Source organism: Acartia tonsa, chromosome 2 (genome assembly GCF_053477335.1).
Source record: "Acartia tonsa isolate MP-2025a chromosome 2, ASM5347733v1, whole genome shotgun sequence".
NCBI lineage: Eukaryota > Metazoa > Arthropoda > Copepoda > Calanoida > Acartiidae > Acartia > Acartia tonsa.
This window is the reverse complement of record NC_137261.1, coordinates 34,436,111-34,453,993: the sequence shown is the minus strand read 5'-3', so window position 1 is coordinate 34,453,993 and position 17,883 is coordinate 34,436,111. Positions and strand designations below refer to the sequence as shown.

Below are 17,883 nucleotides of genomic sequence, written 5' to 3'. Positions count from 1 at the left end.
AGGCGGATGTGCCACTTTTTTAAACCAAAACTAAAAGTCAAAGTAACTCAACTAAAAAAAGAGTTACAGGTCTGAGATTTTGCATGGCAGTTGCTTAATAGGGGTACAATATGGAACTGTAAAGAAACAGCGGCGCAACCGCCGAGAAAAGGCAAAAAAAATTCGGCGGGAAACGCCGGTTTCGGCGGTTGCGCCGCCGTTTCTTCACAGTTCCATATTGTACCCCTATAAAGCAACTGCCATGCAAAATCTCAGACCTGTAACTCTTTTTTTAGATGAGTTCCTTCGTTGACTATTGGTTTTGGTTTCAAAAAGTGGCACATTCGCCTCCCCCCTTTACTTACAATTTTGCTTTGACTCTTGTACATTTATATTATGATTATTCAGTTCTGGCACTATACAAGTGTTATTTTTCATTTGTCCTACTGTTTCAGTGCTTCACTTTTATTGTTTTCATCCTTGTTACAATAAAAACACCCCTTTTTATAGTCAAAATCTCTTTTTAAAAAGTAATACAGAAGTTCAGCTGGTTGTTCAGCAGACTTAGCGCGAACTCAGCCTTCTGATTGTCCAAAAATCCTAAAGGCTGGCATTCTCACACAACTGTACTCTCAGTACAACGCAAATCAAACTGAATTTTTTTGTATGATTTTGACTTTAAAGAAGGGTGTTTTTATTGTAAAAATTTTATCAGTTACTGGCATCCTAAGTTTCTGCCAAAAACAAGCTTATAATTTTCTTTCTAGGCGACATATTTTAATAATGATTTTTTTATTATTAGCAATGAAAAACTTTCAAAATTTTCATTGTACTAAAAATATCATTTTGAAATGTCTAACTTTTTTGTTATTGAAGCTGGAGGCTTCAAATTATGGGTATTGGGTCTACTCGTTGCAGTCTTTCAGTAGTTAAAGCGGTATATTTCTTGCAGAGTTCCTTTAAAGTGCATTTTTTCTAAAGTTTATGTGTCATATATTAAATATAGGTTTTATGAGTTTAAGTCCCAAACTTGCTGAATCATCATAAATAATGTCCTTATGAATAGACATACAGTAATTAAGGAAAACAATTAAGAAAAAAACAATTAAGAGTGAGTTTTTACATAAAACAGGTCAAAAAAGACCTAAAAATCCCAATTCCCAAGGGTTTTCTTACCTAACCTTGAAAAAAAAAATATTGAATTTTTTTTCACTTAGATGTAGTATCTATAGGACTGGTCTTATGTACCAAGTTTAAAGTGTCTAGCTCAATATTTAGACCATTTTGCTCACGGTATAAGTTTAAATGTCATTACACCCCCCCCCCCCTTTTTAGTTTGAGATCGGTTCAGCAGTTAGCAAGATCCTTCAGTACAAACAGACAAAAATCCTGTTACATTATTTTAAGGACTAACAGCTACGCCCAAAGAGGCCTCTAGGGACACGTAAATGAGAGGGGGGGTCGGATCTGACACTTTTGCGTAAACAGGGAGCATAGGAGTGAGAGGATAGGTTATTTAGAATAAAAAAGTTTACTTTTGGGTTGTATTTTTCTCATATTTAAAAAAAATTTGGATTTGGTCTCCAGTTTCAGGTGCTGCAGGCCTCCAGCTTGTCTCTGGACAGGTAAAAATAAAAAAAATTTTTTTTGAAGAATTAGAGTTCAACTTAAAAACAAAATATGCATCTTTTATCTTTAAATATGTTAGTAACATACAAAAGGATGCATATTTTGTTTTATAATTTAACTTCTAACTCATAAAAAAAAATTTCTTTCATTTTTGCCTGTTGCTTTCAAGTTTTTTTTACAATTTCTCTGAGGGTGGTGGTCCTCTCCCCAAAAATATTTTTTTTAAAAACTTCCCATGACCTATGAGAAGCTACTGTATAAAGGAGTATCATATCAATTGAGCGGCTACTGAGATCCTTCACTACAAACATACACACAGTCAAACACACAGACAAACAATTTTACTTTATATCTTAGGATAGACCCCATATATATTAAATTTTAACGTCATTCATGTAATTCTGCATCTTTGGACACATTAACCACCCTTGTAGATCAATCCTAGCCAATTTGAGAGCAGAACAAGGATGACAACATCCATAAGAAGCATAGCTAAAAAAACAATGGATAGACATTGGACATCCAGAAAAAAATTATCTATACAGCAATTTCTTTAAAAAAGACATTACAATCACAAAACCTTTTTACTTTTATGATCTGAACTTCTAGGTATCAATCTAGCACCCCAAACAATAAACAAATCTTAATGAAACTTTGTGGGTAAATGTAAGATGTGAAGTCATTTAAACTGTTTTTTAACTATTTTTGAATGGGGGGGTCAAAAATATACTAGGACACCTATAGAATCAGACTGCAGAGCCCAAATTTGAATTAAGTCCCCAATAAACTTTTTTTGGGGGATTTAAAAATTAATTTTTACTGTTGCTCTGGTAATTTTTACCAGATCAAAAGGTCTTTTTTTTCTTCGTGTAATATTGTAACTTAGTGAACAATTTTATATAATTTACTTTATACTGATACAATAAAAAAACTTTACTCTGTTCAATGGAAATAATTTTTTTTTCTAAAACAATAAATTTCATTGAAAAATCTGACATAATGCTGAATTTAAACCAATAAGAAATCTTTCATTTCAATTCTTTATAATTTCCGAAAGAGTGTTTTCACAAAGTGACTTATTTCAAACGTAGTTAAATAATTTTATCTAATAAAAATGAGAAGAATAAAAACCCTACTCATAAAAGATACATACTTTTTAAAAATATTTTTATAAATATGTTAGAATAATCTTATTTTATATCATATTTGTATATGTGACAAAAAAAAATTTGTTGTATTGCATAAACATTTGTTGTCATCTTAATTTATTTAACCCTTTACAGCCAATTATTATGTGTTTTAATGTATAATAGACATGAAACATTTTTATGTTAATTCATTGATATATTGTAAAGAATTAATTTTTAATTAGTATTGATAGATATAATCAAAAGACCTAACTTTACTATATACTAGCATACAATATTTACGAAGCAAGACACTCTAAAAGCTGAGTATTTTACCTACAAAAGAAAGAAACATCAAGATTCAGTAAAAATTATTTAATCCATAGTAAAAAATAAACTTAAAATCCTAATAAAAATTGATGTGGGCAATTGTTCTCATTTTTGGCTTTGCAGTATGATTCTACAGGTGTCAAAGTATATTTTTGATATACCTTTCAAAAATAGTTTAAAATTAGTTTAATCCCTAAAATATTACATCTGCCTATCTGGAGTGGATGTAAAGAAAATCATAAAAACTTAAAAATCTATGAATCGAACTAGCACCCCAACCAATTAGCAAATCTCAATGAAACTTGTGTGCAGAATTTAAATTTTATTAATCCCTGAAAATGTCATCCATCTATCTTGAATAGGAGTCGAAAAAATCATAAAAACTTAAAAATGTAGGAATCAATCTAGTATCCCAATCAATTGACCAATCTTATTGGAACTTGGTAAAAATGTGAATAATGTTAACTTATTTTATCCCTGTAACTTTCAAGCGTATATCTTGTCGAAAAATCATGTTTTCAAAAAAACTTTTCAGGAGGGAAAAAAGTCACATTTTTAAAATTCTTTTATTTGCAACTATCACTAGGTAGGTAAGTAATATGTTGATAAAGCTTAAACATAATGATATATAAGAAATTAGGTATGTTTTTTAATAGTTTGCTTGAAAAAAAATTTGTTTAAAAAGTTTTAGAAATACCTATTTTTTTTATCAAGTATTTTTCAATTATTACAAAAGGCGCGCAATTCGTGTTTAAAACAAGGATGACAACATCCATAAGTAGCGAATTACAAAAAATCGTGGATGGGACTACGTACAAGTAGATTTAAAGTATATTTATTAAAATCGAGAATAGATTTATTGGGGTAAATAAACACGAAACCTTATTTATTTTGTATGATGACAACGGTCAAAGTAGATTACATAAAAGATGCTCATAACAATGGAAAAAATTATTTTGATACTGATATCCCAAAAAAGTTTAAAAATTAGACCAAAAACACCAAAGATATGGGGAAATATAGCATATAAAAATAGCCAAAAACCTGATAAAAGGCAGTCTGACTGCCATGGTTGTTTTCTTTAAACGACAGAAAATTTAATTTTTATATCCTTAACTTTAAAAGTTTGGAAAATCGGACCATATACATCAGAGTTAAGGAAAATACTTGAAATATTTAAAAATAGCCAAAAACCTGCAAAAAAGCAGTCTGGCCGTCATGGTTGTTTTCTTTAAACGACGGGAAATTTAATTTTGATATCTATAACTGAAAAGATTTTGAAAATCGGACCATAAACACTGCAGCAGATATGGAGAAAAATGTAAAAAAAAATTAAAAATAGCCTAAAACCTGCTAAAAAGCGGTCCTACCGCCATTAATGTTTTATACTTAATTGTGCTCCTTAATGATGGGAATGTTGTCAAAAAATTTCAGCATTTTATCTTTTATAGGAGCTGAGTAAATCTCATTTTCCCAGTTTGTCTCTGAAAAATATTAAAATAGCCAAAAACCTGCTAAAAAGGGGTCTGACCGACATAGATGTGTTATACTTATTTATGCTCCATACTTAAAGAAATGTTGACAAGAAATTTCAGCTTTCTATCTTTTATAGGAGCCGAGAAAATCACGTTTACCCCACTTTGTCTCAGACGGACGGACGGACATTTTGAATTATAGAGTAGCTTCGCTACTAAAAAGGGTATATATATTTCTTCACACTTTTATCGTATAAGAGCTTTTATTATGTAGGCTATATAATTAAGTAGCAGGATGTCTTTATGTTTATTAGTAGCGAAGCTACTCTATAATTCACAATGTCCGTCCGTCTGTCCGTCCGTAATTAATGAATTGGGGGAAACGTGATTTTCTCAGCTCCTATAAAAGATAGAGAGCTAAAATTTTTTGACAACATTCCCATCATTAAGGAGCACAATTAACTATAATAAATCAATGGCGGTCGGACTGCTTTATAGCAGGTTTTAGGCTATTTTTTATATTTTCCAAATTTTCCTCATATCTTTAGTTTTTATGGTCCGATTTTCAAAATTTTTTCAGTTAAAGATATCAAATTTAAATTTCCCGTCATTTGAAGAAAACAACAATGACGGTCAGACTGCCTTTTTGCAGGTTTTTGGCTATTTTTATATTTTTCACATTTTTCTCCATATCTTTGGTGTTTATGTTCCGATTTTCGAAATTTTTTCAGTTAAAGATATCAAAATTAAATTTCCTGTCAGTTGAAGAAAACAACAATGACAGTCAGACTGCCTTTTTGCAGGTTTTTGGCTATTTTTATATTTTTCACATTTTTACCCATATCTTTGATGTTTATGGTTCAATTTTCATAAATTTTTCAGTTAAAGATATTAAAATTAAATTTCTGGCGCTTTATGAAAAGAAACAATGGCGGCCAAACTGCCTTTTAGCAGGTTTTTGGCTATTTTTATATGTTGATATATTTCCCCATATCTTTGGCATTTTTGGTCCAATTTTAAAACTTTTTTGCATTTAAAGTTTCAAAATATTTTTTCCCATTGTTATGTGCATCTAGTATGTAATTTACTTTAACCATCTTCATCATACAAAATAAAACAAGGTTTCATGTTTATTTTCTCCAATAAATCTATTATTGATTTTAAATCTACTTCTACGTATTCCCATCCACAATTTTTGTGCTTCGCTACTTATGGATGTTATGTTGTCATCCTTGTATTAAAATATAAATCGTGTAAACATTTTAAGTGTGGTGAGGTTACTGCACTCAGTTCAGTTACCAATCAAAAAGTCGCAAAAGTTTATTATGGTTTCAAAAATAAACTAATGTGGACAATGCATCATTTTACCTATTAAAAGCTGTCGCAGTTAACCGATGAAAGGCAGGGTTGCCGTTCTAAAATTCATTTAAATTAGCATAAAAGGCCTATTTCTGACAACTGTACAAATATAACACTATGTATCTGTTGAAGTACAAATGCCCCGTAAGAATTTCGACAGCTTTTTTTGGTTAAGCTGTTTTACCACCTTCGGTTAAGTCTTAACTGATGTGAACATAAGTTAAGCATTAACTTTTGTTATGACGTCACTCATCGGGTATTATGATCAGTGTAATTTACTTCAGTTTGGTCTATGAAACACTTAACCACACACTTAACTTACGTTTAAGCTGCTAACCGATGTAAATTTATTTTAAGAAAACGGACTCTTGATTTGTATTTTATTTATTTATATTTTAATTGTCACATGTAAATATTATTCACAAAAAATTGAAGAATATTTTAACTAATCTGCACATATAAATAGTAAAAGGATCACTTTATTTAATGCTTTTTTTATACATACTTATTGAACTAAATTGCTGTCGGTAACTAGCTTTATATTGAACTACTAGTACTATTTCTTGGCAAATATACAATGTACATACATGCACTACTTTAATGAATGGGAGGGAGTAAGGGAGATCACAAGGGAGGAGGCATTAGATGAGAAGAAACTCATTAGAAATATTTTGATAAAGGGAAATATTTTTAAGACTGTAGGATACAGGTGTATGTGTGAGTCGTACTTATCCTGAAAAATGGAAAGAAAGGGAGCATCTTACACGAGCAAATCTCAATACGGATACTCTTGCGTCAATGCACACCCCCCCCCCCCCCCCCTCCCATCTATCCCCACCTCCTTTGTTTCGATCTCTTACTAGAGTATATAAATATATGTTTACATATTGTATACTAAATACTCTAGCAAGTCTTATCAATTGAACTTTATAAAAATGAAAAATATTTCGAATCATCTTTCCCGTCCATCTCTAAGAATGGCTCAGCTTTAATTCAAGATAGTAAGTAGATTTTTTGAACAGATTCCCAGAAATACAGGCCTTAGTTCGGTGTAGAAAACGACTTAAATCTGAGGGGACAACCAAATAAGAATGAACGAATACCACTTGTAACAAGAAAATTCGAATTGCATTAATATAATTAGAATCTTAGATATGTCGATATCACCTAAATATATATTTACTTTGCTTTACGAAAAAGAAAGGGAGGAAGTAGTATACCTAAGATAGAAGTACCTTTCTAAAACAAGATTAGAAGTCCTTTCGTGTAAAAACCATCTCGTTATGAAACTTGGCATGAGTTATCCTTGGTAGGTCTTTTATCCCCAAATCTTACAAAAAGTTGTATAAGTAACGACTAACGGCTCAGCCGTTCAGCTGTTTTTTTGCCTATTTTTAGGGCAAATCTATCATTAATTACGTGGGAATCAACTTTTGTAACATTTTTTGCTTTGACTCATGTGAAATGATGTTGAAACCATTTTTTAGATTTCTAGTACCAGCGGCTACCGGTTAGAACCGGTTGAAATTCTCACATTAAAGTACTCTCATTGGTCACAGGAGTTAAACCGAATTTATTTGAGAGATTTTGACTAAGAAAAGTTTTTATTTATTGTTTAAATGTGATCAGTTAATAGCATTCTTAGTGATAGCAATCCGTCGAATTTTTGGGCCGGATTCGGATTTCGGATTCTTAAAGAATCCGTCAAAAAAAGTGGTAGATTCCTTGCGGATTCTGAGCTAGATCTTTAAAAGCGTAGCCGTTGCCGTAGTCGTGGTCAGAGTTACAGCCACCAACCTAATAGCGATCTTTAAATCATATTAACCACGCGTTGCCGTGGCCAAAAAAAAAAATGCGATCTTTAAATCATATTGGCAACGCGTGGTCGTAGTCGTAGCGTGGTTAACCACGCTAAAAGTGACCACATAAACCTATTGAAAGTGAGGTTTATATGAATTATAATTAAATGAATGTATAAATAATGAAGAAAAATAATGACCCAACCCGCCATTCATGTTGCCTGTCTAACCTTTTAAGGGACAACTTAAAATAAATAATACTATACTTAAAATACACTTTTTTTTTGATTTATTACTACAATATTATTGATAGAAAAGAAAATTATTTCTTTTTAAAAAATATTAGTAAACAATTTTATTAATTAATTTGACTGTTTGGAGACTGTGGAAGTTAGAGGGCTAAATTAATCAAATTATTGTTTTACACTGTTTACTACCTTCATACAACCACTTTTTGAATTTTTTTGTAAAAATGATAGTAATAATGCGTAAAAACCTCAAAACATTTAAAGTTTATTATTAAAATAGTAATTTTGTATAAAAAACTTCAAAAATTAGACGTTATAATTTCATTTCTTTGATGAAAATAATTTATTTTTAGGTGGGCCATAAAAGATTTTAGATATCCATAATTCTAGGCATTGCACTTCTGTAAAATCATTTAAAACTCCATGTTTTATTAGCAGCACTGTGGCGACGACTACGGCTACAGCTACGGCTACGACTATGACTATGACTACGACTACAACTACAACTACAGCCAAGACTACGGCCACGGCTACAGCCACGCCAACGGCTACACATTTAAAGATCCAGCTCTGGATTCTTATTTTTTGCGGATTCCGGATTCGGATTCCGGATTCTAGCAATATTTTAAAAGGATTTTAATTTTCTTTTTAAATTAAGGGCTACATATGTCCTAAAAATCAATGTTCTTGGTGTCCTCTATAATTCACACTGAGAATCAAACCAGATTTTAAAAGATATTATATATAATGAAGAAAATCTTTGCCTTCAAAGAGGAGGAGTTGAAAGAAAAAACTAGGTAAAGACGCTAATTTTAGCCTACCAAATAAGAATCCGAAATCCGCTTTTAAAAAACAGATTCCGGAACCGATTCCAAAATTGGCCAAAAATTGGGCGGATTCCGGATCCGGATTGCCAACCCTAAGCATTCTAACTTTGTGCCCAAAACAAACTTCCTATTTTGACACCCTCCACTTTCTATGATTTTTATTAGAGCATCACCGACAGACTGACGGACAAAGTAAATTACATAATTCATAGGGAATATCTACAAAATAAAATCAGCCGTATATCTTGAATATCCATAGAGAAAATCATGTTTAACTTAAAACCACTTAGCTGACAGAGGGAGAGACGTACAGTTCAAATGATAGAGTAACTTACCTTCTAAATAGAGGAATTTACTGTGATTATTTAAGTTTGAGTTGTCTAGATAAATTTCTAATTTCCTGAAGATTAAGAAAAAAAGGAATTTTCTTAAGGCTTCAAAATTAATGTTATCCAAGGGCGTGAAGAGTATTTAATTTGAACAAAGTAGTACAATAGGGGATGTGTAAACTATTAACATGATATACCATAAAGGAGGATATGATTATGCATAAAAAACATTTTAGCAGTAATTTAGCTTCAGTGTGCTAATTTCGGATTTAAGCTACTGTAGAGCCAAAGTTACTGTTGAGGAGACTTGTTGTTGTCATTACAGACCATGTTGTTTTTACTAGGTGGCAGTGGAAAACGGCAATGGAACTGTAAAGAAACGGCGGGAGCGGCTGTCAACCCACCGTTTTTTAATGAAATGTTTTTTTTTAAATTCTTGTTTATGAAGGTTTATCTTAAATTCATTGCTTATCATTTACTTTTGAAGATATTGGAAAAAAATCTTTTTTGGTAGGTAGGTAAATAAGAAATATTTAAACAAAAACGTCGGGTTGAGCGATTCGGAGACCGCCGCTCCCGCTCATTTTTTTTACATTTCTCGTCAAATTAGGTGATTTAGAATCAATTCAGACCATGATGTTTATCAACCCGCCGTTTTTTATTGAAATATTTTTTTAAGGCATTTTTGGACCGGATTCGGATTCTTACAAGAATCCGTTAAAAAAATTCTCTGCGGATTACAGATTTTTATTTTTTAAACGAATTCCGGATTCTAGTAATATTTAATGTATATATAAAAGGCTTCCTTAAAAAATAAATCAAGGGATTCAAGGAAATCATACCGGGTACTGGGAAGAATCTAAAGCTGCGTTTTTTTTATATTTTCTTATCTCTCCACTTAGAGGTATAGTTGAGGGGGAGGCGGATGTGCCACTTTTTGAAACCAAAAGTAAAAACGCGCATGATCTCAGCCCATAAAAGAATTATAGCTCTAAAATTTTGCACAGCAGTTGCTTTTGTTGAGAACAATATGGAACTGTGAAGAAACGGCGGCGGAACCGCCGCTCCCGCCGAAAACCGCTGTTTCCCGCCAAAATTTTTTTGCTTTTCCCATAAAATTTCACTTGACACTTATAAGATATTACACTTGTTTTAGTATTTACATGTTTCGAATATTACAAGTGTCACGTGAAAATATAAGGGAAATTTCTATGAAAAAAAAGTTTATCTTAGATGATTAAGTACTGTCTAATATGGCGAAAAAAGGCAAAAAAAATTCGGCGGGAAACGCCGGTTTTCGGCGGGAATGGCTGTTCCACCGCCGTTTCTTTAAAGTTCCATATTGTCCTCCACAAAAGCAACTGCTGTGCCAAATTTTAGAGCTGTAACTCTTTTTACTTTAGGTTTCATAAAGTGGCACATCCGCCTCCCCCCTTTAAAAAATGTTTATTGCTATCATTTAACACTAATGAAACTAAAAATATGACTAAAAAGTTGATTCCTAAGTAATTAATGATGAATTTGCCCTGAAATTAGGCAAAAAAAACGGCTAAACGGCTGAGCCGCCAGCCATTAATTTTCCAACTTTTTGTTCGATTTAGGGAAAATAAACCTACCAAGGATTACTCATGAAAATTTTCAGATCGAAATTCGAATTCTAAGTGCCATTTAATCATTGATTACGAGATGGTTCCATAACCACCCCTCCCCGTTGTAAAAATGCTTTTAAAACAAATTAGGTAATACAAGGATATCCCAGCTTTTTCATTTTTTTTGGGGGGGGAGGGGGGGAGTGAGTAATACATTTTAAAATTTTGAAAACTCAAAACATATTTTTTAAAACTTTTCTGTAAAAAGATTAAATTTTATATGATTAAAACAGCGTTGTGGAGCCGGAGCCGTCATATTTTGCTTGAGCCGGAGCTGGAGTCGTTATTTTCGTTAAAAAACGGCTCCGGCTTAGCAAAAATAAGAGATTTTTAATTAATTAAAATTTGGTAACTATGTTGTGTCATGTGCAAATGCACCTTTTAAGTTTTTTACGTCCATTTTTATCAAAAATTGAACTTTTAAAACCTTCAAAAGTCAAAAATAGACATGGCAAAAAAAATAAGATGAGTTTTTCTTTATTTTATGTCGGAGCCGGAGACTTTACAGTCCAGCACTTACATTTGTCGGGGCGAAGCAACTAATAAAACAAAATGTTGCGTAAAGTTTAATAAATAAAATATTATTTGTCAAGGGAAAAAAGTTTCCAAATTGGCATACCATGTTGGGGAAAGGTACGACAGTACAGCAGCTGATCAATGTAATTAGGGTTGGCAATCCGTCTAAGTTTTGGACCGGATTGGATTCTTAATTACAATAATTCGTCCAATAATAAAACGGATTCTCCGCGGATTCCGGATTCTTATTTTTTTGACGGATTCCGAATTCTAGCAATATTTTAGAAAATAAATTAAGGGATTAAAGGGATAGTTTCACGAAATGCATTTGATCTTAATTTAGTGAGACGCATATTTTATCAATCCTGGTTAAATGCTTAAACTACATTTATATGGCATCTTCCACGTAGTTTTTAAAATATCAAGCCTTGAAAATCGTCTTTTTAAATTGCATAGGTATATCACATAAAGACAATTTTCAAGTCTTGATATTTTAAAAACTACGCGGTAGAAAATTGAATTTATTTCAAATATATGCTATACTAGCGGCTACGCCCCTAGAAGCTTCAAGGGGGCACTCAATTTAGGAAAGGGAAAAATCGACCTCGCTCCATTTAAAATTTGAATTTCAAAAGAGAAAAAAAAATTTTGGGGGGAGGGGGTGAAGACACCCACCCCAAAATAGTTTAAAACCTTCCCAGGACCTATAAAAAGCTTCACTGTAAAGAAGAACAATATCGGTTCAGCGGTTATCGAGATCCTTCGGGACAGACAAAAAACGCTTATTACTTTATATAATAGGATAAATGTAGTTTAACCCATTAACTAGGAAAAAATATGCGGTTTATCAAATTAAGTTCAAATGCATTTCGTGAAACTTCCCCTTTTACCGGGTACTGGGCAGAATCTAAAGCTGTGTATTTTTTTCATATTTTCACAGTAGCTTTTCTCCTATTTCTAGACCGCCAGCCGTTACTTTTCCATAGGATTACTCTTTCAAAATTTCATCCTGAAATTCGGATTCTAAGTGCTATTTTCGCATTGATTACAAGATTGTTGCATTAACCCCCCCCCCCCCCCCCCTATATACAGGGACAATTCCACGCAATGTATTAATGAGTGAATGCAATTCTTGATATACATTTGTAGTTTGTATATAATAAATATATTTTGATTATAAAGATCGTCAAAGAAAATGAGTAATTAATTCAAATTACAGTGAGTCTAAATAAATCTATATTTACACTCCAAATATTAAGATAAAGAATTAATTAATAATATAATTAAACCACAATTAGAACAATGAATATTTACTACCCCAAGGTACCTATTTAACGAAAAATATATAAAAGAAATAATTAATCGATCATTTATTTTAAAAATAAATAAGTATTTACTCAAACTAAACATAGAGCGTATTCATGAATGTACAAAATTTAGCAAATATACATATATAAAGGAAAAAATACTTTCACAGAAAAAGGATTGAGTAAGAAATAACATACAAATTTCATTTTATTGATAAATGATAAATGCGCATATAAATATATATATTATTTTAGGTATTATATAAAGAAAAGGAAAAACCGGGATCAGTAAACTACACTTTATACATCTCATGTATCCATTTAAATATATTAAATCATGCAAAAAGTTTACCCCTTCATTAAAAATCGTGAATTAAATTATTCTTACTTTCTAATTAAATAAAAACTTGCCAAGTGAAAATTGTAATTTTTTACTTATAGAAACTAATATATTTTTACAATTGGGTAAAAATAAGATAAATACCTGGCATAAAAATTAATGCAGGAAATATGCAAGTGTCACTTTTCACAATTCTGAGAAATAAATTTAATTTCACTTGTTTTATTTCCAATTGCGCACCATAAAATTGCATAACATAGTCGATAACTGTATTTGTGACGACATCATGTTTTCTATTTTCTTGCTACGCAATTCCTTAGACTTAAGTGTTGCCAGACTAAATAGGATTATGTGACAAAATGTTATGGAACTCGATTATCACAAAAATAAAGAAAATCCATACTTTAGTTGAAAAAAATATGAATATATATTCACAAAGATATTTTATTTTTCATCTATTATTAGTATATAAGAATCAAAATCTATGTTCTATATATATATATGGCCTGAACAAACTTTTTCTGACAACACTTAGTGATACTGACTGCGTAAATATATTTGTTTTCAGAGACATGTTTTTGAGTAAAACCGCGCTATAATAAAATTCTATATTATAAACATCGAGGAAAGCAATTGGATAATTCGAGTTGTTAAAAAATACATCACAATCTTTTAATTTAGATTTAATTCAATTATCATTAAGTTATATGACACTATCCCAGTTACGAAGTGAAAGTTAAACCCCATCTGTCAAAATAGACATTGACAACCCTGCTCTCATCTATATTTGATTTGGACACCACTTTTTGGTAACTTAAATTTTCTTATTTTAATGTTTGAAACGAGTAATAAATTGCACATGGGGTTAAATTTGAAGAAATGGGGGTTAAAAAGCACCACACATTGTGAGTCTACTTTTCATAATGGGGGGGGGGGGACAAAAACCGAACATGGAGGGTAAACTTTTCATGATACGGGATAAAAAAAAAACGAACGTAAGGGGTCAACTTTTCGACATCATAAAAGGTATAAAAAAACTCGGGGGGTAAACTTTTCATATGATGTGGGATAAAATGAACGCAAGGGGTCAACTTTTCATGAAAAAACCGCAAAATCTCATTAATAAAATTACGTACGTAGCATATTTTCTAGTTTTCGATATTATTGTCCTACAGATAATTTATAACTCTTTAATTCTTCTCTAATGTTGATCCATTTATTCTAGCTTAAATGAGTTATTTAAGCAAACAAAATTTAGCATAAATGGATATTTAAATCCCTCGGTATTAAATGATCGAGCATTTATTTGACATTAAAAATAAAAATCATAAAAAATCTTCCAAATCAAAGAGAAAAAATCTTTGAATTATTGGTCAATTTAAGTTCAAAGATTTTTTTATTGTAAAAAGTTAATTTTTTAAAAATATTTTAGAAAAAAAATCTTCTAACAAAAAAAAATTATCATAATCCAAGATGGCGTCAATACATGTAAAATAATATTTTCAAAGCAAAAAATTAAAACTTGAATATCTTTTTTCACAGATTGAATTTCAAAAATCGGTCTGACAATTTTTCCAAAGTCAGTATGATCTATCGAATGAAAAAGGTTTGAAACTGATAGAACATTTCTTTATACTAAAACATATTTTTTCTCCCATTTTTTCCCACACTTCCAAAAAATGAAATTCAATGAAAATTAAATGGTTCTCACGTTAAAAAAATTTTCTCACGGGTCCAAAAAATGAATTTAAATGAAAATCATATGTACCATTTAAATCAAATTAAATGGTTCCCACACTCGAAAAATTTTCCCACGCTTGACATTCTTGAAAAATGCCAAATAAATGAGTTATTTAAGCAAACAAAATTTAGCATAAATGGATATTTAAATCCCAAGGTATTAAATGATCGAGCGTTAGCTCATCATTTAATACCGAGGGATTTAAATATCCATTTATGCTAAATTTTGTTTGCTTAAATAACATTCTATTGCAACAAAAAGGTGATGTTAGCAAATGATTTCTTGAATAAAATCATAAAACGTTTTTTCATTTAATTTTCATTTTTTTCACTGTTGTGTTTTTATTTGACATTAAAAATAAAAATCATAAAAAATCTTCCAAATCAAAGAGAAAAAATCTTTGAATTATTGGTCAATTTAAGTTCAAAGATTTTTTTAATGTAAAAAGTTAATTTTTAAAAAAATATTTTAGAAAAAAAATCTTCTAACAAAAAAAATTATCATAATCCAAGATGGCGTCAATACATGTAAAATAATATTTTCAAAACAAAAAATTAAAACTTGAATATCTTTTTTCACAGATTGAATTTCAAAAATCGGTCTGACAGTTTTTCCAAAGTCAGTATGATCTATTGAATGAAAAAGGTTTGAAACTGATAGAACATTTCTTTATACTAAAACATATTTTTTCTCACGTTTTTTCCCACACTTCCAAAAAATGAAATTCAATGAAAATTAAATGGTTCCCACACTAAAAAAAAGTTCCCACGGGTCCTAAAAATGAAATTAAATGAAAATCATATGTATCATTAAAATGAAAATTAAATGGTTCCCACGCTCAAAAAAATTTCACACACATGAAATTCTTGAAAAAACCTAATTAATTGAATATTTAAACAAACTGAATATCGCGTTTTTTGCAATGGAATGGACATTTAAACAAACCAAAGATCGCGTTTTTTGCAATGGAATGGGTTTTTAATAGAATCTGTCCCTGAATAGAATCGAATGCCACGTGTATTATAACATTCAAGATGCAAAATAAAAACAAGGATGACAACATCCATAAAAGCGAAGCACAGAAACGGTAGGACAAACGGACATTAATACTTGTATAGTGTCAGAACTGAATAATCAGAATATAAATGTATAAGAGTCAAAGCAAAATTGTAAGTAAATTTGTTGAAAAAACAGCTTGATTCAGGATAATGTTTATGGACATACTTACATTTTAGGACTTGATTATAGAGTTGCTTCGCTTATTACATTATACTTTGTTGTCCCAGGAATCAATATACCAAAAATCAGATCAATCGGATGATTAGATCACATAAAAATTTGTTGTTAAAAAAGTAAAAAAATCAACATGTTTAAAATGGACGTACGGACATTTTGGTGATGATTATAGAGTTGCTACGCTTTCTAAATCGTACCTATAGGTGATTCCTTTAATAGTTATAACTATTAAAGGAATCACCATGCAAAATTTGAAATCGATAGGACAATTCTAACATGCCTAAATTAACGAAAAAAGCTATCCGTTACAACCGTACGGACGGACCGACCCTAATTATATAAAGCTTCGCTTTTAATAAAAATTAGTACATTTTCCGAAATTTTTCTATAATCTACATTTTAAAGTGTTTGAGAATTCAATTCACAACTTTAAGGGAGTGTGAATTTATAAAAAAAAATTTCATATGATTATCCTACGCTTTCTAATTCTATATTCTAATATCTAACATGCAGCCATAGGAATCATCAGTTTGAAATTGATAGGACAGTTTTAACATGCAGTAAGAAGGAGCAGTAATACCAAAACAAGAGAGTATGTTTCTTTAGCAGCGCAGCTACATTATAAATAAGATTTTTAAACACTACATTTGCAAGCTAAATTATATAACCTATTAAATAATTATGTAAGTCCTTTTCAAACTTGAATTTTTAAAATGTTCTAGGACATTTTAGTACCATGTAAACAAGTTTCTCGTATTCATTCGAATCCGGTGGATAGGAACCGGTTCTCATCCATACGAAAAAACTATGTCTAGCATCGTATTATATCCAGCTTTCTACGAATATAAAAATGTACAATAATAAGATTAAAACCAGTTTTTTAGCCCGTGCCTTTGGCACCTCGAGGCTAAAAAACTGGTTTTAATCTTATAAATGTACATTCTATATCCGCGGAAAGCTGTTTATAATATTAATACGATGAAAGAAATAACTATTAAAATCATTAATTTCAATTAATAAGGATCACAACGTATATTAATAGCAAATCACAGAAATAACAAGGATGACAACATCCATAAAAGCGAAGCACTAAAACGGTAGGACAAACGGACATTAACACTTGTACAGTGTCAGAACTGAATAATCAGAATATAAATGTATAAGAGTCGATCGAAGCAAAATTGTAAGTAAATTTGTTGAAAAACTGCTTGATACAGGATAATGTTTATTGACATACTAACATTTTTAGGACTTGATTATAGAGTTGCATTGCTTATAATATTGTACTTTGTTGTCCCAGGAATCAATATTCTAAAAATCAGATCAATCGGATAATTAGATCACATAAAAATTTGTTGTTAAAAAAGTAGAAAAAATCAACATGTTTAAAATGGACGTACGGACATTCTAGTAATGATTATAGAGTTGCTACGATTTCTAAATCGTACTTAACTACTAGAGGAATCACCATGCAAATTTTGAAATCAATAGGACAATTCTAACATGCCTAAATTAACGAAAAAAGCTATATATCTCGGACGGACCAACCCTAATAATAGAAAAGCCTCGCTTTAAAAAAAATATATTAATCTTTCTAGAAAAGTTATTTTACTCTTTAGTATTACCAACAGACCTTCACCAAGCTTTATATCTTTATTATAACATACATGAAATTGTGTTAAACAAGGATGACAACATCTATAAAAGCGAAGCTCAGAAATTGTAGGACAAACAAAGTGTCAGAAATGATTCTTGTATAAGCAGAATATTAATATTTGAGTTTAAACAATCCTTATACTAAAGTAACAGGATGTTTGTTTGTCTGTGTGTGTATCTGTGTATCTGTGTGTCTGTACTGAAGGATCTTGCTAACCGCTGAACCGATCGGGTTCTCCTTAACAGGGTAGCTTCTCATAGTTCCCGGGAAGGTTTATAACTATTTTTTGGGGGACACCCCTAACCCCCCCCCCCAAAAAAAAAATGAGAAATCCC

At 30.9% G+C, this 17,883-nt stretch overlaps 1 protein-coding gene across 18 annotated transcripts in view; it reads right to left on the bottom strand.

Annotated features, from left to right (window-relative positions):
• The window catches only part of LOC145312445 (insulin-like growth factor 1 receptor), a 119,579-nt gene extending 106,305 nt beyond the window's left edge, over nt 1–13,274 (bottom strand). For 17 of the 18 annotated variants that reach the window (XR_013877049.1, XR_013877050.1, XR_013877052.1 and 14 more), the window contains exon 1: nt 13,059–13,274. The gene's annotated coding sequence lies outside the window, so the exon portion shown is untranslated. Of the gene's footprint in view, nt 1–12,157; nt 12,277–13,058 lie in introns of all 18 variants that reach the window. The other variant, XM_080151699.1, reaches the window with a different exon arrangement.
• Nucleotides 13,275–17,883: the final 4,609 nt, after the last annotated feature.